The sequence below is a fragment of the Trichechus manatus genome, unplaced genomic scaffold (assembly GCF_000243295.1).
Source record: "Trichechus manatus latirostris isolate Lorelei unplaced genomic scaffold, TriManLat1.0 scaffold00146, whole genome shotgun sequence".
Lineage (NCBI taxonomy): Eukaryota > Metazoa > Chordata > Mammalia > Sirenia > Trichechidae > Trichechus > Trichechus manatus.
The window spans coordinates 5,699,128-5,707,882 of NW_004444082.1; the positions used below are offsets into that span (position 1 = coordinate 5,699,128).

The 8,755-nt window shown below is 39.4% G+C and overlaps 1 protein-coding gene across 1 annotated transcript in view; it reads right to left on the reverse strand.

Annotated features, from left to right (window-relative positions):
* PIEZO2 (piezo type mechanosensitive ion channel component 2) overlaps nucleotides 1-8,755 on the reverse strand; it is a 680,804-nt gene that overhangs the window by 649,978 nt on the left and 22,071 nt on the right. The window lies entirely within an intron of this gene.

The window sequence follows — 8,755 nt, forward strand, 5'->3', positions numbered from 1 at the left end:
GCTTACAGTAAGCAAGGTACGTGTGGGCTTACAGTAAGCAAGGTACGTGTGGGCTTACAGTAAGCAAGGTACGTGTGGGCTTACAGTAAGCAAGGCACGTACACGCTTAATTGTGTTTACTTACTTATCTGTAGTGCCCAATTTCACATGAGTTTTAACACATCTTTGATGAGGTGAAAAACCGGTGAAACTGGGCACTACAGATTAGTAAATACGCACAAGTAAGCCCGTGAATATCTTGCCTATTGGGTAATCCAGTCCTCGTGCATGATCATAACCACACCCCAAATCTCCCTCTCTAATGCTGTGCCATATGGGCACTAGGAGGTTGCGGCTGTTGTCCACTGCCATGAAACTCCATGCACACTTTTCTCTAGCCTACTGCAGGCACAGCTCCTGATTCCAAATCTGGGGCTACTCAGTGCCCCACTCTGAAATCTGGCTACTGGCTGGCTCACAGAGGCATGCAGAGCTGTGGGTCCGCCACACGCAGGTGCAGGGGCCGGCACTGAGCCCACTTTGCCTTCTAGGAAGAAAAGAGAGTCCAGGGCTCCAGGTGCAGACTCGCAGACCCATGACTACTGGACCTGAAGAAATCACTTTCTGTACAAAGACCACAGGATTCAGGGCACTGCATGTCCCTCTTCCACACCAGTTTCCTTTTTATTTCTACTGCGCAATTGAGATGCCTGGAGAGAACTCCCAGGTACGTCAGCATCATTCTTTCCCAGCTCGCCTAAGAAGAGAACAAGCTCTTCCAAACAGCATCAGAACATTAGACAAAACAGTCAGGCACGATCGATTGACCTAACCTTTGGATCACATTCAAATGCCAGATGCTTCATAATAGAAATAATGTAAAAAGAAAAGAAATATCATCAAGAAGTGGCATGAGAACTATAAGAAATCCCTTACCATCCCTCATTTTATGTTAGAACAGTTTTCTAAGGATAAATCACCGATACAAATTCTGGCTGGGTGCATTGCTTCACAGTGAGTTTTTAGCTTAACAAATGAATTAGTCAATAAAAATCACTCATCCACCAGATTGGGTTACATACACCAAAAAAGGGCATAAGCACCCAATTCTGTAGGAAGATGTCACTGCAGGCAGAGTACAACTCAAGTCAAGAAACACACTCACTGATCTACAAGAATTTTTAACTCCTCCACCTTGAGAATAAACAAACTATGGCGACTAAAGTCCATCCTGAGGGAAACTAGCATCCCATTAGGTAGTTATACAATTGCAGTGTCTTGTACAAGCTTTAAAAGAAGTGAACTGCGGAGGGAAGAGGAAGCTTGGATGGGAGAATCTATACTCTCATTAATTTATCACAATATTAAAAATACAAAAACAACAGGTATTGGGGTGGATGGGCAAAAAACAATACAACAAGCATTTGCATTTGAGTACAAGTAAAACCAATTATTGTGGTTCAATTAAAAAGTCATCAACTGATAACCGTCTTTGTTTAATAATGCTTTACACGAACTGTGTTTGTGACTCTCTCTGCTAAAAGCCAATTTGGCTTCTAAGGGTTATATGAACACAGGTAATACCGGGAAGGGAGCAGGCCACACAACTTGGCTCTCAAGTCAAAATGCACTGGTTACACCACGTGCGTGGAGCTGACTCTAGTCCTCTGTTCAAAACACATCGAAACACTGCCTCTGCCCAGTCTTTGCCAGGCTACCTAGGGGGTCAGACATTCACAACACCTTTACTCTCTATGGCTGAGAATATGCTAGCCTGTTAGTCTCAGAGTTTCTGACACTAAATAAACAACCGTATAAATGTGAAGCAATGAGAAATCAACCACAACCTGCAATTACTAGTCGATACTTCATAGGAGTCCCTGGGTGGTGCAAATGGTTAATGTGCTCAGCTGCTCATCAAAGATTCTAGAGAAGAATCCTAATCAAAAGGGAGAAAATGCAGAACAGAATTTCAAATGCGCACAGAATCCAGACTTTATGGAGCCATGGAGCCTGGATGAACCCCTGAAACTATTGCCCTAAGATAATTTTTAAACCTTAAACCAAAAATATCCCCTAAAGCCTTTTAAAACCAAACAATAGTTTAGCTTAACTAGTAAAGAATGTCTGCCTTGAGCTTGGTGCTCTTTTAAGAACCATCTACATGGGATCAAATTGACAACAGCAACTCAAAAGATTAAATAGGAATCTCAGGGGGGCAGTGACTTTATGTTAATGGGGGAGGAAGAACTCAGAAAACGAGGGTGAGAATGATTGCACAACTTGAAGAGTGTAATCAATGTCACTAAATTGTTGTACATGTAGAAACTGCTGAATTGGTGTATGTTTTGCTGTAGATATTCTTGACAACAAAATAAATAAAATTAATAACAACAAAAAAAAAAGGTTGGCAGAGTCCACCCATAGCACCTCAGAAGAAAGGCCTGGAGACTACTTCTGAAGAATCAGCCATGGAAAACATGCAATACAGTTCTACTCTGACACACATGGGGTTGCCAGGAGTCAGGATCAACTGGTGATGCTGACTGATACTTAATAAAACTGTAGTGTTTTTGTACCTAAATGGGAGCTTCAGAGGACAGTTTTAACCCACATTCTCCTTTGGCATAATTGAAGATAATCTGGATAATCAGACCACCTCCATCCAGGTGGGTGTGTCATGGTCATGTGGCCGATCAGTGTCCCAGACCTATCTATTGTTAAAATGACTCCGGCCACTGAGGTCACTCTCAGGACGGGTCATACCTTCTTTTAAACTTCACATCTGCTACAAAGCATCACAAGGTCATCCACTGCTGACCCAAGCAAGGCTCAGTGGCATTTCTGTAGTGAAAAGTATGCCACTAATAGGTTCTCCTCAAAAAGACATGGTGTGTCGACTTACACTGTGAGCTAAACTTTCCTCAGTGCACCCTTCACATCTGGGGCTGGGGGAGAATGGCATTTCACCATTTAAACAGGACAGATGCGCATCTACTTGCAGGCTCCCACTTGAGGAATCGGCAGAAAGAAAACAGTGCCACAGATTTTACTGAGCACCTACTATGTACAAAAGAGCACCGGTAGCACAGTGGTTAAGCGCTTAGCTGCTAACCAAAAGGTCTGCGGTTTGAACCCACCAGCTGCTCAGAAGGAGAAAGATGTGGCAGTCTGCTTCCACAAAGATTTACAGCTTTTTCCATTAATCTGTGGAGCACTGTATTATTTCATTCACACGTATCTGAGTAACTCAGTTTGTGCAGTAATTGCTTGTGTGCTCCACATTCTCAAATACCCCTTGGCAGGTCTTTCATTTGCATTCCAAAAGATTTTATAGTCTGAGACATTACAGTCTTCTGATAGCAAATGTGGTTAAGAAATAAAAATGCCCTCTATTACAGTATTGGACGCAGCAATAAAAGGATACATTTGTACAATTCCCATGACCAAAATAAAGGTGTATTCAACCTCTCTTTGTTCTATTCTGTTAACAATTTCAATTAAGATGTGAATTAAATTTATAAACTTCATTATAAAGGTCATACATCAAATGAGAAGCCATCTTTCAATCTCATTTAGGACTTTTTCAACTGTTTCAGGACCATTAATAGACATTATCAAGGTTTTCCTTTCAGAAATCTAGATTTAAATAATTAACCAGATTTTTTTGTAACCTCATTACACCAGATTCAAATGGAATCATTAAGAATTTTATATTACAAATTTTATCTGAAAAGCTAAAATTAAGATTTCTCATCCTCTAAATTCTGACCCAAGAATAAACACTCACACCCAGCTTCCATCCGATATGGTCAGCCCTTCTCTGTCAGATATAACATCATGGGGATTGGAGCATTATCGCATAGGAAACAAAGCTAAGTTTGGACATAAAGTTTTCAAAACAGTTATTCACAAGTAGATTTTCCCACTAATAAAAAATGAGGTGAAAGTCATTAGTAACACTAGTGAGAAGAAGTGGTCTCACAGATCTTGTCCCTGAAAACAGCAAAATTTGTCCACAGGACACTTGGATAAAATCCTGGGAAATTCAGCTTGGGGAAATACAAACATGTGACTATGGTCAAAAAACGACCTCCAAATCAGCATAAAATATATCAGATAGTTTAGTAATATATTTGCTCCATATGTCTACAGTTTAATTAGTATTGAGTTGGAGTTATCAGACAACTTTCAAAATGATACTTAGAACCCATTTTTGCCCTTGAAATGTGTCTAACAGTTTTGGTGGTACCCCCATCTTGTCATACTGGTACTGCTCAGAATGAAGAGCAATCACACTTTGTGTGTGTGTGTGTGTGTGTGTGTGTGTGTGTGTGTGTGTGTGTGTGTGTGTGTGTGTGTGTGTAAACCCTGGTGGTATAGTGGTTAAGAGCTATGGCTGCTAACCAAAAGGTCAGCAGTTCGAACCTACCAGGTGCTCCTTTGAAACTCTATAGACCAGTTCTATTCTGGCCTGTAGGGTTGCTATGAGTCGGAATTGACTTGATAGCAATGGGTTTGGTTTATATACATATACGGTCCCCGGGTGGCACAAACAGTTTGCAATCTACTGCTAACGTAAAGGTTGGTAGTCCAAACCTACCCAGCGGTCCATGGAAGAAAAGTCATGGTGATCTGCTTCTGTTAAGATTACAGCCAAGAAAACCCTATAGAGCAATTCCACTCTGTAACACAGGGGGTCGCCATGAGTCAAAATTTATATATATTTGATTTATATAAATATAATTCAATTTATATATATAATATATATTTTATTATATAAATACATAATACAATAATAATATACATTTAATTTATATAAATAGATTCGATTTACACACATATATATAAATTCATACGTATGTATACATTGTTGTTAGTGGCTGTAGAGTCAATTCCGACTCACGGTAACCTCATGTGTCAAAGCAGAACTGCTCCATAGGGTTTTCAAGTCTGTGACCTTTTGGAAGCAGATCACCAGGCCTGTCTTCCGAGCTGCCTCTGGGTGGGTTTGAACCACCAACCTTTCGATCAGTAGCCAAGAGCATTAATTGTCTGCACTACTCAGAGTCCTGGGTGTATGATTATGTTGCTATTGTCGTTAGGTGACCTTGAGTCAATTTTGACTCATATTGAAGCTATGTGAAAGCAGCAAACTACCCTATACGGTTTTCTAGGCTGTAAATCATTATGGGAGCCGACTGCAAGGTCTTTTTCCCACAAAGCTTCTGGGTGGGTTCAAACTGCCAACCTTTTGGTTAGCAGCCAAGTGCTTAACCATTGCTCCACCAGGGCTCTGTGTGCTGTGCTATGCTATGCTATGCCATGCCATGCTATGCTATGCTATACTATATTATATATAAAATGTCAAGCTCAAAATTTCCACATCAATATGTTGAAAAGATCAAGCATAACAATGAAAAAGGACATGAGCCCCGATTTGTTATAAAATGCATTCAGTTTCTAAAGTGTGACCATTTTCCATACTTTCTTTGCTTTGTGCTTTAGCTGTTAAAAAAAAAAAGAAAAAGGAATAGATTCAAACAATGAGGGGAATGAGTTTAGAAGTAAAAATCCAACAAAATGAAATAGTGGTTGTTTACAGGAGCAATATACATTTATTCTTCCTTTGACACAAAGCTCAGTTATAGAGAGTCATCTTTCACTTTTTAAATGGCACACTGAAACACCAAGGCCACGGAGCAGACAACTAAGTAATGCTCCTTTGACTGATGTGTAAGCGGACATCAAATCTCATATTCTAATCATGTTGATTTCACTGCATATAAAATTTTATTAACAATACTGTCACGTTTCTTTTTCAGAAAAGATAGTTGGTTTTATACAGCCCTTAATAGCACAGTTTATTTTCCAGCTCTTTTCACTCCTTTTGAAACCAAAACAAAAAGATTAATTGCAAAGACACTCTAAACAACTTAAAACCACTGGCAAACAGACTTAACCTAAGTTCACCCGATTTGATTTTGCTGGCAGAACTGGGCAGGTTTCACATGCCTGTAGTGTTCACAGACCTTACAGCTAGAAAAGTAAGCCAGGTAAAAATACTAGGAAAATCACTTCTGCTGCACTTAATAGAGGCTGGCATGTACGTGTTCTCATAAGCGACTATAATGTATATTTTTTTAGCTATAGATTCTTCAAATCTTGTATCTCTTTATTTTTATTAACATTTCAGTACCCTTCTTGGAAATAAAACAGAATAGATGAATGCCTGGTGGCCCTGGGAAACTGGGGGCATTTGTATGAGAAGCACCTGACCAGCAGCATCCTGATCACACCCTGGAATCAATCACCCGTGGCCTTTACCACCACTGCTACCTGGCCCCCACCTGCAGAAGCTGTGTTGTCCTTGGTCTGGAGTGAACCTGCACACCAGGGGTTTTAAAACTCCCTAAGTCATGTAGATGTCACTCTCAGTTGTTTTTTCTGTTTGTATGTTTTCATATTAAAAATGTAAAAACTAATGCATAAAGACTACTTACCTAAAATTACCACATGAAAATTGTTTAGGGTCTTGTAAGGCACTATCATTGACTCATTACTCAGGGGGGCTCCAAGCACAGCATGGACCATGAAGGCAGTTGAGTTCTCTCAGGCTGACCAGATGGATCATAACCAAGAAACCAAACCAAACCCCTTGCCATCGAGTCAATTCCGACTCATAGCGACCCTATAAATGTATCATAAGTATACCAAAAACAAAGAAAAGAAATGCTGCCATCAGGTCCATTCCCACTCACAGCAACCCTACAGGATAGAATAGAACTGCCCCATATGGTTTCCAAGGAGCAGCTGGTGGATTTGAACTGCCAACATTTTGGTTAGCAGCCGAGCTATTAACCACTGTGATACCAGGGCTCCATCATAAATATAATCAGGTTCAAAACATTCCACCCCACTTCTGTAGCAGGCAAGCAGCTGAAATGGTCTAATTGTTAAAACTAAAAAGAAAAAAAAAATTCATGTTTCAACATCAAACTTCATGTCCCAGCAACTTCTCGTGTGACTACTTTTTGTCAGTGACAGAGAACGCTCTGTTTAAATTCAGTAATGGGAATCAGATCATGCATAATTCAGCTCCGTGACCTCCTAGGATATCCATACGTACTCAAGAATTACCAAGATGGAAAAGACTAACCCACAACTACACTGGGAGCTCCATTTTCACATTCTCCATATAGATACAGTCACAGAATTTTCATAAATAAGTGTTCTGACATACACAAGGTGAATTTATTATTTAAAAGAAGTCAGCTGAATCTTTTCATAAAATAGTATTTTTGTAATGCAAATCATAATGAATTTAGATAATAAAATTATAATTTAACTAATTATTATTCTAAAATGTAGGATTTATATATCACATTTTTCTAAAATCTAAATACAGCTGCACAGTTTCACCTTCTTGACTATAATTTTGACATAAAGATGTACTGCCATCCTTTATATTCAGCCATGACATGCATGTTTCCTTCTTTAAACAGTAAGATCCTCAAAGAAAGGAAGTCTTACTTATCTTTTATCTTCCCTTCAGGAACTCACAGTCTAATACACATAACAAACATAAGAACAGATAGCTAAATACGATGCAGCCACTGTCTGCCAGGCTCCAGTCCTTTAAATGCCTGGAGGCCCAATCCCAGCTCTTGTGGAGACCAGGCGAGAAGTCCTCTCAGGCATCTGCACCAGACCCAAGATTTCCTTAAACTTCAGAGATTGGCTCTTCCATTGCTCCTCCCTCAGCTTTTTGGGTTCTCTGTCATCACTAGATTGATGGTGATTTCCAGAGAGGCAGGAAATGGTCAGGTCTGCAAAGGGACCATTAATTTTCTTTATCCAGGAGCAGAAAGGCCTTTCTAATAAGCTGAAAGTTTAATTTTATGAAATCCGTAGATATTGGAGTTTTAAAGCAAACAAAATGACAAGCCTTAATCATTTAATTCCCTGAGAATTAAAGTTAATCAATACCTATGAAAATGTATTTAAGTAAGCATTTCACAGAGCGATCTCTTTGAGAAAATATGTAAGAATCTACAAAACACTCCAAGAAGTGTTGCTTGTCCTAGGATCTCTCAAATGGCTCTGACTCCTAAGAAATGTAGTGAGATATATGTCACAACAAATGCAGAAGGTTTACTGTGGGTCTTGCATATGGTTTCACACGAATCTGGACCAAGCAGAATATTAGTCTTCCACTGAGATACACAGTTATATTTTGGTTTTCCATCTAATGAAGTGCTAACTTAGAACAGGTGAATTAGATACTTCAATTACTAACACTTTGTAATGAAATGAAGACTTGCTAATTCCAGTAGAGATAAAAATGTCATAGCTTTTTAATTTCCGGACAAGTTAAGCTACACCTGTGTTTTAAATTGTGTTTAAAGATGTTTACTTGTGTTTTATTGACTATGCAAAGGCATTCGACTGTGTGGATGACAAATTACAGATAACATTGGGAAGAATGGAAATTCCAGACCACTTAATTTTGCTCATGAGGAACCTGTACTTAGACCAAGAGGCAGTCGTTCAAACAGAACAAGGAGATATTTATGGGTTTAAAATCAAAAAAGGTGTGGTCAGGGTTGTATCCTTTCACCATACATATTCAATCCGTATGCTGAGCAAATCATCTGAGAAGCTGGACTATATGAAAAAGAATGGGCATCAGGATTGGAGGAAGACTCATTAACAACCTGTGTTATGCAGATGACACCACCTTGCCTGCTGAAAGTGAAGAGGACTTGAAGCACTT